The sequence below is a fragment of the Schistocerca serialis genome, chromosome 3 (assembly GCF_023864345.2).
Source record: "Schistocerca serialis cubense isolate TAMUIC-IGC-003099 chromosome 3, iqSchSeri2.2, whole genome shotgun sequence".
Classification (NCBI taxonomy): domain Eukaryota; kingdom Metazoa; phylum Arthropoda; class Insecta; order Orthoptera; family Acrididae; genus Schistocerca; species Schistocerca serialis.
In genome coordinates this window covers 274,061,606-274,077,671 of record NC_064640.1, presented here as the reverse complement: position 1 = coordinate 274,077,671, position 16,066 = coordinate 274,061,606, and the positions used below count along the sequence as shown (strand labels likewise).

General features: G+C 46.1%; 1 protein-coding gene across 1 annotated transcript in view; it reads left to right on the top strand.

The window, feature by feature from the left end:
* The window catches only part of LOC126470785 (uncharacterized), a 742,455-nt gene that overhangs the window by 371,443 nt on the left and 354,946 nt on the right, over positions 1-16,066 (top strand). The window lies entirely within an intron of this gene.

Below are 16,066 nucleotides of genomic sequence, written 5' to 3'. Positions count from 1 at the left end.
TACCGTGGAGACCTCACGCCCCACGTGTTGAGCAATTCGGCGGTACGTCCACCCGGCCTCCCGCATGCCCACTATACGCCCTCGCTCAAAGTCCGTCAACTGCACATACGGTTCACGTCCACGCTGTCGCGGCATGCTACCAGTGTTAAAGACTGCGATGGAGCTCCGTATGCCACGGCAAACTGGCTGACACTGACGGCGGCGGTGCACAAATGCTGCGCAGCTAGCGCCATTCGACGGCCAACACCGCGGTTCCTGGTGTGTCCGCTGTGCCGTGCGTGTGATCATTGCTTGTACAGCCCTCTCGCAGTGTCCGGAGCAAGTATGGTGGGTCTGACACACCGGTGTCAATGTGTTCTTTTTTCCATTTCCAGGAGTGTATATATATATATATATATATATATATTTGAATTACGAAAAACTAATAATAATAAAAATTGCATGGCGCGAGATTCGATCCGGCGACCTTTGGATTACGAACCCGAAAACTTACCGCTGCGTCACGACGCTGTAGAAAATTATTAATCGTAGAGAGTATTTCACCGCAACTGTTTCTTTTAACTGTCGATTTTCTCGACAGCGGCTGAGAAGTGCATCTTGGTGCTTTGCCACATTACACCTCTGGCCATGAGCTTTTATTATGCGCAGTATGAATCGAATCTGAATTTCACAATTGGCGGCCTCCCCTTGTTAGTGTAGTGCCTGGCAGTTGACATAAATAAATGTAGCTTATTGCGATTAAATGTGGGGAAATACCAATTAGTATTTAATAACCAAAGGAGTATCCGCTTTGGTCGTTGAAATAGAAATCTTTATTTCTGTTGTAATTCGATTTCAGTCACTGCATGACCATCATCAGTGCCAGCATTAAAGCCCTATGGACTCATAAATACGAGCAGTGAGATTGCTATATTTGTACATATCAATGGAGACTGGCAAGTACTCTTTATTGGTATGTACTCAAATGGTTCAAATGGTTCTGAGCACTATGGGACTTAACTTCTGAGGTCATCAGTCTTCTAGAACTTATAACTACTTAAACGTAACTAACCTTAGGACATCACACACATCCATGCCCGAAGCAGGGTTCGAACCGGCGACCGTAGCGGTCGTGCGGTCCCAGATTGTAGCGCCTAGAACCGCTCGGCTACTCCGACCGGCTTGGTATGTACTGATACTGCAGTTTTACTGCTTGTGTATGTAAGTCCACAGGGCTTTAATAATGGTACTGATGATGGTCACGCAGTGATTGAAATCGATTTGCAACAGAAATAAAGATTTCTACTCCAATGGCCAATGCTGACCATCCTTTTGTTATTAACACTTGTGTGGTGGTCATGGTGCAAACAACTCCATATTCAGACCCCATAAAAAAGTATTATTCGGTTACTCTGTTGGTAGTAAATCACTGCAAACAATAACAGCTGTAAAATGTCTAGGTGTAGCCATCCGAAGCGATGTAAAATGGAACGGCGACATAAAACCATCTGTAAGAAATGTAGAGGCCAGTATGAGATTCACTGGAAGAATTCTAAGAATATGCGATGTAACTATCAAAGAAGTAGCATACAAAATACTCGTTCGATCGTTTCTTGAGTATTTCTAGATGATATGGACAATCGCCAGGTACAATTAAAAAGAGGACATACAGATGATCCAGAGAAGAGTGGTAAGTTTCGCCTCGAGCACATAAAATACGGTCGAAAACGTGATGGATATATACTGATCCTCATAAAAACAGCTGCATAAAGAAGGAGCCAACCGATCCACTGAAAGCTGGATGGGTATATTGTTCAATATCAAGTATTCCAATGACTAAGTTTGGACGGATGACTACGCACTCAGGGAGCGTCAGTAGAGCATCATCTGTACGTGCAGTATGCCCAGGTGACATGCTCGACAGCAGGTTGCCCAGCTAGACTAGTCCAAGAGGAGCCGCACTGTGGGACTGCGGGAAGCTGGGTGGTTCTATCGTCGTATTGCGCGCCACATCGGTAGTACTGACACCACCATTGCCCATTGTTGGCGGCAATGGATAGAAGAGGCACGTATGCATGACATGTAGGGTCTGGCCATCTGACACGAATTACAAGGAGAGAGGACCAAGGGATTGTCCGCCATGAGAGAACAGATCTGATGGAAGCGATAGGTGCCGTTCAGCATGCTGTCCTGCTTTCTATGCGGTGTCCCATAAGTGGTAGTGTCATTGGCAGCTGGTCTAATAATGCAGGGCTCGTCACGCGCCGATCGTTACGCCGCCCGCTACTCAGCCCCGCAGCATCGCGCTGGACTCGTGTGGTATTGACATCTACGGACATGGGCCCCTGCAGACTGGCAACGGGTTGTCATTAGTGACGACTTCCGCTACTGCCCTGGAGGCGGCGACCACCGGATCCGTGTCTGGAGGCGCAGTAGAGAGCGCCACGAGGAGCGGTTTGTGGTCTCCCATAGCACTTTCCGCCAGCCTGGTGAGAAGGTATGGAGAGCGATATCCTATGGTGCTCGTTCACCATTAGTGCTCCTAATGGGCTCAGTGACAGCCGCACGGTACGTGGAGGAGGTCTTGCAACCGGTGGCTCTGCCGTTCGTGAACGCCATGCGTATGCTCTATTTCAACAAGACAACGCTTATCCTCATACTGCTGCCACCTCCCGAGCACGTCTTGCAGCTGTGGATTTTTGCCATAGCCAGCCGCATCGCCCGATCTCTCCCCGATTGAGAATTTGTGGCCGGCTGCTGGTGGCCGAGCGGTTCTAGACGCTTCAGTCTGGAACCAAGCAACCGCTACGGTCGCAGGTTCGAATCCTGCCTCGGGCATGGATGTGTGTGATGTCCTTAGGTTAGTTAGGTTTAAGTAGTTCTATGTTCTAGGGGATTGATGACCTCAGATGTTAAGTCCCATAGTGCTCAGAGCCATTTGAACCATTTTTTGAGAATGTGTGGCGTGCTGTGGTGTGTGCCATAAGGACTCCAACACCACCCACCAACCAGCGGGAACTGCGCCTTCATGCGCAAGCAGTATGAGATGGAGTATCACAGGACTACATCCGAAACTTGTACACCTCCGTGCTCGATGCAGTGCTCAAAATAAATAAAACAGTGGTTCAAATCTTTTTGAGTCTCACGGGGGTATACGTCAAAAACTTATCGTATGTTCCGTCTATCAATACCTCAAATTTCCGAATACATGCACATTGCAGAACTGTTATATCTTTATAATACACTACTGGCCATTAAAATTGCTACACCATGAAGAAATGCAGATGATAAACGGGTATTCATTGGACAAATATATTGTACTAGAACTGACATGTGATTACATTTTTACGCAATTTGGGTGCATACATCCTGAGAAATCAGTACCCAGAACAACCACATCTGGCCGTAATAACGGCCTTGATACGCCTGAGCATTGAGTAAAACAGCGTAAAACAGCGTGTACAGGTACAGCTGCCCATGCAGCTTCAACACGATACCACAGTTCATCAAGAGTAGTGACGAGCCAATTTCTCGGCCACCATTGACCACACATTTTCAATTGGTGAGAGATCTGGATCAATTTGTGAGACATCTGGAGAACGTGCTGGCTAGGGCAGCAGTCGAACATTTTCTGTATCCAGAAAGGTCAGTACAGCACCCGCAACATGCGGTCGTGCATTATCCTGTTGAAATGTAGGATTTCGCAGAGGTAGAATGAACGGTAGAGCCACGGGTCGTAAGACATCTGAAATGTAACTTCCATTGTTCAATGTGTCGTCAATGCGAACAAGAGGTGAGCGAGACGTGTAACCAATGGCACCCCATACCACCTCGCCACGTCATACGCCATTATGGCGATGACGAATACACGCTTCCAATGTGCGTTCACCGCGATGTCGTCAAACACGGATGCGACCATCATGATGCTGTGAAACAGAATCTGGATTCATCCGAAAAAATTACGTTTTGCCATTCGTGCACCCAGGTTCGTCGTTGAGTACACCATCGCAGGCGCTCCTGTCTGTGATGCAGCGTCAAGGGTAACCGCAGCCATGGTCTCCGAGCTGACAGTCCATGCTGCTGCAAACGTCGTCGAACTGTTCATGCAGATGATTGTTGTCTTGGAAACGTCCCCATCTGTTGACTCATGGATCGAGACGTGGCTGCGCGAACCGTTACAGCCGTGCGGATAAGATGCCTGTCATCTCGACCGCTAGTGATACGAGGCCGTTGGGATCCAGCACGGCGTTCCGTATTACCCTCCTGAACCCACCGATTCCATATTCTGCTAACAGTCATTGAATCTCGAACAACGCGAGCTGCAATGTCGCGGTACGATAAACCGCAATCGCTATAGGCTACAATCCGACCTTTTTCAAAGTCGGAAACGTGATGGTACGCATTTCTCCTCCTTACACGAGGCATCACAACGACGTTTCACCAGGCAACGCCGGTCAACTGCTGTTTGTGTATGAGAAATCAGTTGGAAACTTTCCTCGTGCTCTGAAAAGCTAATCATTTGCAAATCACAGCATCTTCTTCCTGTCGGTTAAATTTCGAGTCTGTAGCACGTCATCTTCGTGGTGTAGCAATTTTAATGGCCAGTAGTGTAGAAGTTCACTTTGGTGTTTTCATTTCTTATCGTTATATGCAAGGTTTCTCTGCTAACACTAAGATAAACTCTTTCCTCAGTAAAGGTAATCTCATCTCTCCAATATTTTCTTCGAACTGGAAAGTATTTCGTTTGGATATCTTAATTAACTCGCCCCCATGATAGGTGTTCTAGGTCCTCAGAAGTTCTTGTCATCAAAAAGTTGACTATTTCCGTTTCTGCTAACTTAGTAACCCACGGTCTGCTGCGTCAGGTGAGGTGGGGAACGGGGCAGGGGGAGGGGTTTGGGGTGGTGAAGGGGGTGGGGAGTGCAGGGTTGTTCGTGAAACTTAGTTAAGCTCGGCACCGGGGCGTGACTCAATTCCGTCCCTCGCTTTGACAGAGGCAGTCGATACGGGGCAACAAAATTCTTCTCTGTAATTGCCTTTATGTCTGATAGCAGTATTAACTCCGTCATATTAACTACGTAAAAAGGTAATCTCTTTTCGAATTTTCAGAGAAACCGTGCTGATTCACACTGGCGGAAATTCAGCGATCCGCTTTCTCATTATTTTGTTGTCTGCCGCTTTCAGCAGCTGTGAAACAACGACTAAACTTTATAGGTAAAAGTCTAAGATAGAGTCCCTCGATTCTTGTGTAGATCTCCTGTATTTAAAATGACGGACAGTCTCAAAATGTTTTTGCGTGCATCGATGATAAAAGACGGCAACTTTATGTTTTAACAGTTATCCGCATGAAAACAATTGTAAATAATCTTAACACTACTCGAACTAAAGTCGCCTCTATTAGAGAAGTGTTTGCGTCATGGTTCTTTAAATTACATAAACTGTTTACTTGTACAACACTTGTTCTTAAAACGCATTACCCATTTGGAACTGACTCATTTCAGTACTTGAGGAGTGTGTTCCATTCCTAGGAAAGTTGTTTCTGTACTGTTTTGAGACCTTGGACCGTGGTTTATCGCTTTCGGGGTATCTGCTGGAAGCAACGCACCTGTTCTGATCATTTCTTGCTGTTTTTATCTTCAGCTCTTTTTGGAGAATGGGAATTAAAAGCTGGAGAACTGCTGAACACTACGGAGATAGGCTGATTTGGCGACTTCACCACCATTATAATGCAAACGCATCGTCAAGTCAGGGCAAGCTGTTGCAGCATCACATCGAGAATCGAGAAGTTCTGTTTCCTGTTTGCCCATTTTCTTTGCGTGTGTATCATGAACATAAAGCTAGTTTTCCCTCATTTCAGCCATTTTAGTGCAATACAAGCATGGATAGAGGTGATTATAAAACATTTCGTTTGGAGATGAAATGCGTTCTATAAAGAACACAAGTTTCATATGTTACTCTAAATCACATAAAACGATCGAAAATTTTGGTGCTTGAGATAAGGAACAATGCAAGAAAGAAGTCTTTTCAGGAAATCCTGTGCCTTCTAGCGAGACATACCAATGGTTCCGTGAAAAAATAATACACGACAAAGTACGTGGACTAATAAGAGGGCTACTTAGCGCACCGAACACGACAGTCCTCAACCATCAGTTTATAAAGACAAATAGGTCTTTAACTGTGCATGCTATTATATAACTGAGGTATATGACTGCAGGATTTTGTACTAACATTATAACAATCAGCATACACTGTGGGAAGTCATGGGATAGCCATATGCACCTATACAGATGGCGGTAGTATCGCGTAAAGAAGGTATAAAAAGGCGGTGCATTGTTGGAGTCGTCAAAAGGCAGTGCATTGCTGGAGCTGTCATCAGCACTCAGGTGATTCACTTGAAAAGGTTTCTGACCTGATTATGGCCGCATGACGGGATTAACAGACTTTGAAAGCAGAACGGTAGTTAGAGCTAAATGCATGGGACATTTCATTGCAAAAATAGTTACAGATTACAATGTCAAAAGTGTGCCGAGAATACCAAATTTCAGGCATTACCTCTCACCATGGACAACGCAGTTGCTGACGCCCTTCTCTTAACGACTAAGAACAGCAACATTATCTTAGAATTGTCAGTGCTAAGAGACAAGCAACACTGCTTGAAATAACCGCAGAAATCAATCTGGGACGTGACGAACGTATCCGTTAGGACAGTACGGCGAAATTTGGCGTTAATGGGATATGGCAGCAGACGACCGACGTGAGCGCCTTTGCTAACAGCACGACACCGTCTGCAGCACCTCTTCTGGACTCGTGGCCATATCGGTTGGACCCTAGACGACTGGAAAACGGTGGCCTGGTCAGATGGGCCCCGATTTCAGCAGGTAGGAGCTGATGGTAGGGTTCGAGTGGGGCGCAGATACCATGAAGCCATGGACCCAAGTTGTCAAGTGTGTTTACATGGAATGGACTGGGTCCTCTGGTCCAATTGAACCGATTTCCCGATTGGTATGGAGAACATTCTGGACAATTCGAGAGAATGATTTGGCGACGCAGATCACCCGACATGAATCACATCGAACATTTTTGGGAAATAATCGAAAGGTCAGTTCGTGTGCAACATCCATCACCGGCGACACTTCCGCAGTTATGGTTGTAGGTGCAGCATGGCTTATTATTTCTGCAGGGGACTCCCGACAATTTTCTGAGTCCTTTCCACTTCGGGTTGCTGCACTACGCCGGGCAAAAGGAGGTCCGACACGAAATTACGAGATATTTCGTGACTTTTGACATCTCAGTGTAATCACACTGCGTTATTACTTTGTATTTTCTGAATGCATCCTACATGGTGTCAGCTCTTTACTTTCTAAAGTATAAATAGTCATATCTCACGAGCAATGACACTGTTTCTGGTGATTACCAATACAAATTCAGACGGTGCCTCTAAATTTCCACGTGAGCCAGGAGCATTTATCTCCGGAGAATATCGTTTTCGCGATGAGGATGCCCGCATGTGCGTGCGCGCGCTCTTAGACACACACACACACACACACACACACACACACACACATTCCGAACTGAAAGTGTTTTCAAAATGAATCATTTTCGGCGATGTATGTACTACATTATAACAAATGTTTATCAATTTGTAAGATGTACGCTTCAATGCTGTTATAGAACCATGTTTCCTTATGGTAATCATCCTTATGACACATAATGTGTTCAGCTCCCCTCTTGTTTGACCATTCATGTTGCATCGTCGTTTCTCTGATGCCTGTGCAGGGCTTTTATTATTACGTAGATCGGAAAAGAAACGTCCCAAATGCGAGACTGTGGCCAAATATAACTCTTCTTTAGTCTCGCTTGAGTGAAATGATGGTCCGCTGACGAACTGACAGCTTGGCAGAGTACCAAGGCTACGTTTCACGCTTCAGAATAACTCCCGTATGACTGTAAGACGTCTTACATCATCTCTACCGTAGGTGTGCTAAGCTGTCAGTCTCAAGCGCCGTACCTCGTATCATCTGCTGCCATCACTAACCATCTTATTGTAGGGAAGTACACTAAGCGATCATTCGTATCCAGACTCCCACGTGAAAGAGCAATCGAATTTTCGTAAGTAATATCGTCTCAGAATGGACTTCGTCTATCCTTCCCTTTTTATAGGTGTAGTACTGATATTTTTAAGGAACAATTCTTCGCTGAGACCTGCAGGGAAGGGACGATGCCGGCCGGAATGGCCGAGTGGTTCTAGGCGCTACAGTCTGGAACCACGTGACCGCTATGGTCGCAGGTTCGAATCCTCCCTCGGGCATGGATGTGTCTGATGTCTTTAGGTTAGTTAGGTTTAAGTAGTTCTAAGTTCTAGGGGACTGATGACCTCAGAAGTTAAGTCCCATAGTGCTCAGAGCCATTTGAACCATTTTTTGAAGGGACGATAACACTGTAAATCATTGTGACTTTGTGTGGGATAGATTATATACAAGAGTAAAGGAGAATTATATGAAAACTATTTTTAACTGAGGAGGAGGAGGAGGATATTAGTGTTTAACGTCCCGTCGACAACGAGGTCATTAGAGACGGAGCGCAAGCTCGGGTGAGGGAAGGCTGGGGAAGGAAATCCGCCGCGCCCTTTCAAAGGAACCATCCCGGCATTTGCCTGAAGTGATTTAGGGAAATCACGGAAAACCTAAATCAGGACGGCCGGAGACGGGATTGAACCGTCGTCCTCCCGAATGCGAGTCCAGTGTGCTAACCACTGCGCCACCTCGCTCGGTTATTTTTAACTGACATTTTCGTAAAGTGGACAGGAATTTCTGAGGAAAGGTAACAGCCGATCAAGAATACGCAATAACCATGACAGAGGCTATCGACACGAAACAACTGGTATGGAATATTTGCAGTACAGTTTTCACGCAGACCGACGAATAGCTAATGAGATACAGGATGGTTGCAATTAAACACAATTGTCGCAGTTCAGGATCTTCACCGCCACAGAATATTCATTAAGTTCTCCTGCAGAGCGAACGCGTCGCTGTGTAGTGTGACTTCACGGCACAGTTTATGATTGGTTCATTTTTCTTTGAGGAACTCTAACCCCAAGGATCAACAACATGCAGCATGAACGACACACGATCGAATCATTGGACGATCGTACAAAACTGCGTGCCCACCGAGATCACTAGATTTGAACCTGTGTGATTTCTGGCTGTGAAGTTCCCTGAAGGACAGAGTTTATCAAGGGGGCGCTATCATACGTTGGAGGATGAAGATGAGCATGGCGAGGGATGTAGCAACATCCCACCTGAGGTGGGATGCTGTTCCACGCTGTCGTAGATGCAAATTTTTATGACATTGAAATATGTCAGTAGCTTGGAACGTGAACATGGTACGCACTTAATCAGTGTTACCCTCTCATATGGAAATTAAAATGTGTTTCTTTCAACGGTTTATTCGTTACTTCTGTTCCGCATGTCCTTACAAATGTTTCCACAAAGTTTCATTGACCTACGATCACTCGTCTTTCATAGGAGCCCTCTCAAATAGGGAAAGTTTGATAATAACCGCTCTGTGCATTCATGGAGGTATCAGGAATAGCAGATGCCACACGGAGTAAATGCATTTTTCATTATAACTAACATAAATGCTCGTCGAATTTCCTATTAATTATGAATATTTTTAGCTGCGATAAAATAGTTGCAAATGCTTCTTCAGATTGTTGTTGTAGTCTTCAGTCCAGAGACTTGTTTGATGCAGCTCTTCATGCTACCCTATCCCGTGCAAGGTTCTTCATCTCCCAGTACCTACTGCAACTTACATCCATCTGAATCTGTTTAGTGTAGTCATCTCTTGTTCTCCCTCAGCAATTTTTACCCTCCACGCTGCCCTCCAATACTAAATTGGTGATCCCTTTATGCCTCAGAATATGCCCTACCAACCGATCCCTTCTTCTAATCATGTTGTGCCACAAATTTCTCTTCTCTCCAATTCTTCCTCATTAGTTATGTGATCTACCCATCTAATGTTCAGCATTCTTCTGTAGCACCACATTTCGAAAGCTTCTATTCTCTTCTTGTCCACACTATTTATCGTCCATGTTTCACTTCCATACATGGCTACACTCCATACAAATACTTTCAGAAACGACTTCCTGACACTTAAATCTATACTCGATGTTAACAAATTTCTCTTCTTCAGAAATGCTTTCCTTACCATTGCCAGTCTACATTTTATATCCTCTCTACTTCGACCATCATCAGTTATTTTGCTCCCCAAATAGCAATACTCATTTACTACTTTAAGCGTCTCACTCTGAGCACTATGGGACTTAACATCTATGGTCATCAGTCGCCTAGAACTTAGAACTACTTAAACCTAACTAACCTAAGGACATCACACAACACCCAGTCATCACGAGGCAGAGAAAATCCCTGACCCCGCTGGGAATCGAACCCGGGAACCCGGGTATGGGAAGCGAGAACGCTACCGCACGACCACGAGCTGCGGACTAATTCGACTATATTCCATTATTCCCGTTTTGCTTTTGTTGTACTCCTCTGATAACTTCTGACGTTGATTAGTCATTCTAAACTGATAGTTTCAATTGTTTCTATGTTACCGGTTAATTTGATAAAGCACAGTATCTAATGTCAGCTTGTTCTACCACAACTTTTGTCACTGAAATTATATCTCGGTAAGTTAGTTTCTATTGATACAGTGTAGGCTTTCACGGTCGACGTTTACTTCATTTAAAATTTCTTGCCCGAGAGGCCGTGGTCGATATACGAAACAATTCCCTGACGTTTCGTCTCCGACTTCGGAAGACACTGTCAGAGATACACGCCTAATTCAGTTGTACGTGTTGCAGGACGAACAGAACCAGAACTGTGTCTCCTCGTTTCAAACATGGACTGAGAGAGTAAACTGCAAACTGAAAAGACAAATCCCTTTTGAATTCAGCGGAGACGCTCTTTCTATGTTGTGCATAAACCAAACAACTGACTCAACAAAAACAGAAAAAAAATGGTTCAAATGGCTCTGAGCACTATGGGACTCAACTGCTGAGGTCATTAGTCCCCTAGAACTTAGAACTAGTTAAACCTAACTAACCTAAGGACATCACAAACATCCATGCCCGAGGCAGGATTCGAACCTGCGACCGTAGCGGTCCTGCGGTTCCTGACTGCAGCGCCTTTAACCGCACGGCCACTTCGGCCGGCGTGCCCCTTATACAATTTCAGCTTAGGGATAAGTTAGTTAATAAGACGAACACCGTAGTCCACATTACAGAGACTTCCACGGAAATGTTAACATCAAATACGTTGCGGAGTCCTGGGGACTCCAAAACAAAAATGTGTCTTATATCGGGTAATGATTTTTTTTGTTCTTTTGGGACGCATACGTAATCAAAGACGTGTAAGGAAACAAATTTTTTTGTTTAAAACCAACTTAGGAGCAAACTAAAGCGGAAAACTCTGAAATAAAAGATATTACAAAAATAAACACAGTCTTTCTGTTATATTGTTTTCCAAAGGACAATTGACAAACAAAAAACAAGAATACACATTTGGTAAGGGCTAAACTAGAAGAAAAGAGCATTCATTTGTTTCTACAGAAAAACTGTAAAATACTGACAACGGTCCAAACACGCATATAAAAGTAGATGATACTTAGAGTCTTGTAGATCTGCAGTGCATTGAGTACATAATTTTCGTCTTCGCTTTCAGTAACTTGCATCTCATCGTCATCAGATTCATCGCCAGAAAGTTCATTGCTGTTTCGTGATCACTTGGAATAGAATTTTCAATGGTAATGTTGCTTTCGGGAGCACCATCTTGATCTGAACAGTCAGCGTCACATCCTTCAATCCATCTTAGAACACATTCCTCGAAGTTAGGATTTGTAGCGTTAACTTTTTTTGTATTCGCCGACTAAACTGAAAATATAACACTAACTGCATCGTGGAGTCCTGGGGACTCTTAAGTTCGTTGTTGAAAATGCTTGGCGTGATAACAGACTTTAGTCTCCCCACCATAGGAAGGTACTGAACAGCGCATGCTCCCTGATCAACAAATACGAAAAATACTACAACTTCTCACTTCCCTGGAGCCCCATAGACTTAGCAACACCGGTTAAGGATTAATGAAAGTACAAGGAGCACGATTCTGCTACTGCAAATGTAAGGAAGCTCAAGAAAGTAATGGCAGTCGGTTGCTAAATTTAAAGTAAAACGATGTTGCATCAAAATAATCGTCACAGAAACTGCATGCGAAGAATGAAGCAGCTCGTATCCATAGTGAAAAACTGTTTTCAGCTGAGTTATTTAATTTTATTTGTTTTTATTGAAATACACTCCTGGAAATGGAAAAAAGAACACATTGACACCGGTGTGTCAGACCCACCATACTTGCTCCGGACACTGCGAGAGGGCTGTACAAGCAATGATCACACGCACGGCACAGCGGACACACCAGGAACCGCGGTGTTGGCCGTCGAATGGCGCTAGCTGCGCAGCATTTGTGCACCGCCGCCGTCAGTGTCAGCCAGTTTGCCGTGGCATACGGAGCTCCATCGCAGTCTTTAACACTGGTAGCATGCCGCGACAGCGTGGACGTGAACCGTATGTGCAGTTGACGGACTTTGAGCGAGGGCGTATAGTGGGCATGCGGGAGGCCGGGTGGACGTACCGCCGAATTGCTCAACACGTGGGGCGTGAGGTCTCCACAGTACATCGATGTTGTCGCCAGTGGTCGGCGGAAGGTGCACGTGCTCGTCGACCTGGGACCGGACCGCAGCGACGCACGGATGCACGCCAAGACCGTAGGATCCTACGCAGTGCCGTAGGGGACCGCACCGCCACTTCCCAGCAAATTAGGGACACTGTTGCTCCTGGGGTATCGGCGAGGACCATTCGCAACCGTCTCCATGAAGCTGGGCTACGGTCCCGCACACCGTTAGGCCGTCTTCCGCTCACGCCCCAACATCGTGCAGCCCGCCTCCAGTGGTGTAGCGACAGGCGTGAATGGAGGGACGAATGGAGACGTGTCGTCTTCAGCGATGAGAGTCGCTTCTGCCTTGGTGCCAATGATGGTCGTATGCGTGTTTGGCGCCGTGCAGGTGAGCGCCACAATCAGGACTGCATACGACCGAGGCACACAGGGCCAACACCCGGCATCATGGTGTGGGGAGCGATCTCCTACACTGGCCGTACACCACTGGTGATCGTCGAGGAGACACTGAATAGTGCACGGTACATCGAAACCGTCATCGAACCCATCGTTCTACCATTCCTAGACCGGCAAGGGAACTTGCTGTTCCAACAGGACAATGCACGTCCGCATGTATCCGGTGCCACCCAACGTGCTCTAGAAGGTGTAAGTCAACTACCCTGGCCAGCAAGATCTCCGGATCTCTCCCCCATTGAGCATGTTTGGGACTGGATGAAGCGTCGTCTCACGCGGTCTGCACGTCCAGCACGAACACTGGTCCAACTGAGGCGCCAGGTGGAAATGGCATGGCAAGCCGTTCCACAGGACTACATCCAGCATCTCTACGATCGTCTCCATGGGAGAATAGCAGCCTGCATTGCTGCGAAAGGTGGATATACACTGTACTAGTGCCGACATTGAGCATGCTCTGTTGCCTGTGTCTATGTGCCTGTGGTTCTGTCAGTGTGATCATGTGATGTATCTGACCCCAGGAATGTGTCAATAAAGTTTCCCCTTCCTGGGACAATGAATTCACGGTGTTCTTATTTCAATTTCCAGGAGTGTAGTTCACCGGTGAACTGCCGGATGCCGGTGTCCAACGGGCACAATATTTATGCATCTACATCTAAATCTACATACATACTCCGCAAGCCACCTGAAGGTGTGTGGCGGAGGGTACTTCGAGTACCTCCATCAGTTCTCCCTTCTATTCCAGTCTCGTATTTTTCGTGGAAAGAAAGATTGTCGGTATGCCTCTGTGTGAGCTCTAATCTCTCTGAATTTATCCTCATGGTCTCTTCGCGAGATATACGTAGGAGGGAGCAATATACTGCTAGACTCCTCGGTGAAGGTATGTTCTCGAAACGTCAATAAAAGCCCGTACCGAGCTACTGAGCGTCTCTCTTGCAGCGTCTTCCACTGTAGTTTATCTGTCATCTCCGTAATGCTTTCGCGATTACTAAATGATCCTGTAACGGAGCGCGCTGCTCTCCGTTGGATCTTCTCTATCTCTTCTATTAACCCTATCTGGTACGGATCCCACACTGCTGAGCAGTATTCAAGCAGTGGGCGAACAAGCGTACTGTAACCTACTTCCTTTGTTTTCGGATCGCATTTCCTTAGGATTCTTCCAATGAATCTGTCTGGCATCTGCTTTACCGACGATTAATTTTATATGGTCATTCCATTTTAAATCACTCCTAATGCCTACTCCCAGATAATTGATGGTATTAACTGCTTCCAGTTTCTGACCTGCCATATTGTAGCTAAATGATAGAGGATCTTTCTTTCTATGTGTTCGCAGCACATTACACTTGTCTACATTGAGATTCAATTGCCATTCCCTGCACCATGCGTCAATTCGTTGCAGATCCTCCTGCATTTCAGTACAGTTTTCCATTGTTACAACCTCTCGGTATCCTACAGCATCATCCGCAAAAAGCCTCAGTGAACTTCCGACGTTATCCACAAGGTCATTTATGTATATTGTGAACAGCAACGGTCCTACGACACTCCCCTGCGGCACACCTGAAATCATTCTTACTTCGGAAGACTTCTCTCCATTGAGAGACGCCCATGTTGCAATCGCACTTGATGAACTGGCTGATGGGGAGCCGGCGCCTCGCTTTTATGTCTTCCCCCTCTCCCTTTGATCGGCCACTCCATCGGCCGTCAGCGCTCAGCATCCCTACCCCCATTGCTCCCGCCGACACAGTGTTCTATCCTAGGTTCGCGTCCAGGACCGCGCACTGGAGGCACCTCTGGCTTTTTTTTTTCTTTTTGCTGTGAAATCAATGTATGGGTAATGGAATAAAGAAGAGTGAATGTTAATACACAACAGAAAGAGGCATAGCAAATCAAGCTGGCCACTAGCCTAGATCATGTGCTCTTATCGATGTAGCTCTGTTGCCAACAACATACTACACTACTGGCCATTAAAATTGCTACACCACGAAGATGACGTGCTACAGACGCAAAATTTAACCGACAGGAAGAAGATGCTGTGATATGCAAATGATTAGCTTTTCAGAGCATTCACACAAGGTTGGCGCCGGTGGTGACACCTTCAACGTGCTGACATGAGGAAAGTTTCCAACCGATTTCTCATACACAAACAGCAGTTGACAGGCGTTGCCTGGTGAAACGTTGTTGTCATGCCTCGTGTAAGGAGAAGAAATGCGTATCGTCACGTTTCCGACTTTGATAAAGGTCGGATTGTAGCCTATCGCGATTGCGGTTTATCGTATCGCGACATTGCTGCTCGCGTTGGTCGAGATTCAATGACTGTTAGCAGAATATGGAATCGGTGGGTTCAGGAGGGTAATACGGAACGCCGTGCTGGATCCCAACGGCCTCGTATCACTAGCAGTCAAGATGACAGTCATCTTATCCACATGGCTGTAACGGATCGTGAAGCCACGTCTCGATCCCTGCGTCAGCAGATGGGGACGCCTGCAAGACAACAACCATCTGCACGAACAGTTCGACGACGTTTGCAGCATCATAGACTATCAGCTCGGAGACCATGACTGCGGTTACCCTTGACGCTGCATCACAGACAGGAGCGCCTGCGATGGTGTACTCAACGACGAACCTCGGTGCTCGAACGGCAAAACGTCATTTTTTCGGATGAATCCATGTTCTGTTTACAGCAGCATGATGGTAATATCCGTGTTTGGCGACATCGCAGTGAACGCACATTGGAAGCGTGTATTCGTCATCGTCATACTGGCGTGTCATCCTGCATGATGGTATGGGCTGCCGTTGGTTACACGTCTCGGTCACCTCTTGTTCGCATTGACGGCACTTTGAACAGTGGACGTCACATTTCAGATGTGTTACGACCCGTGGCTCTACCCTTCATTGGATCCCTGCGAAACCCTACA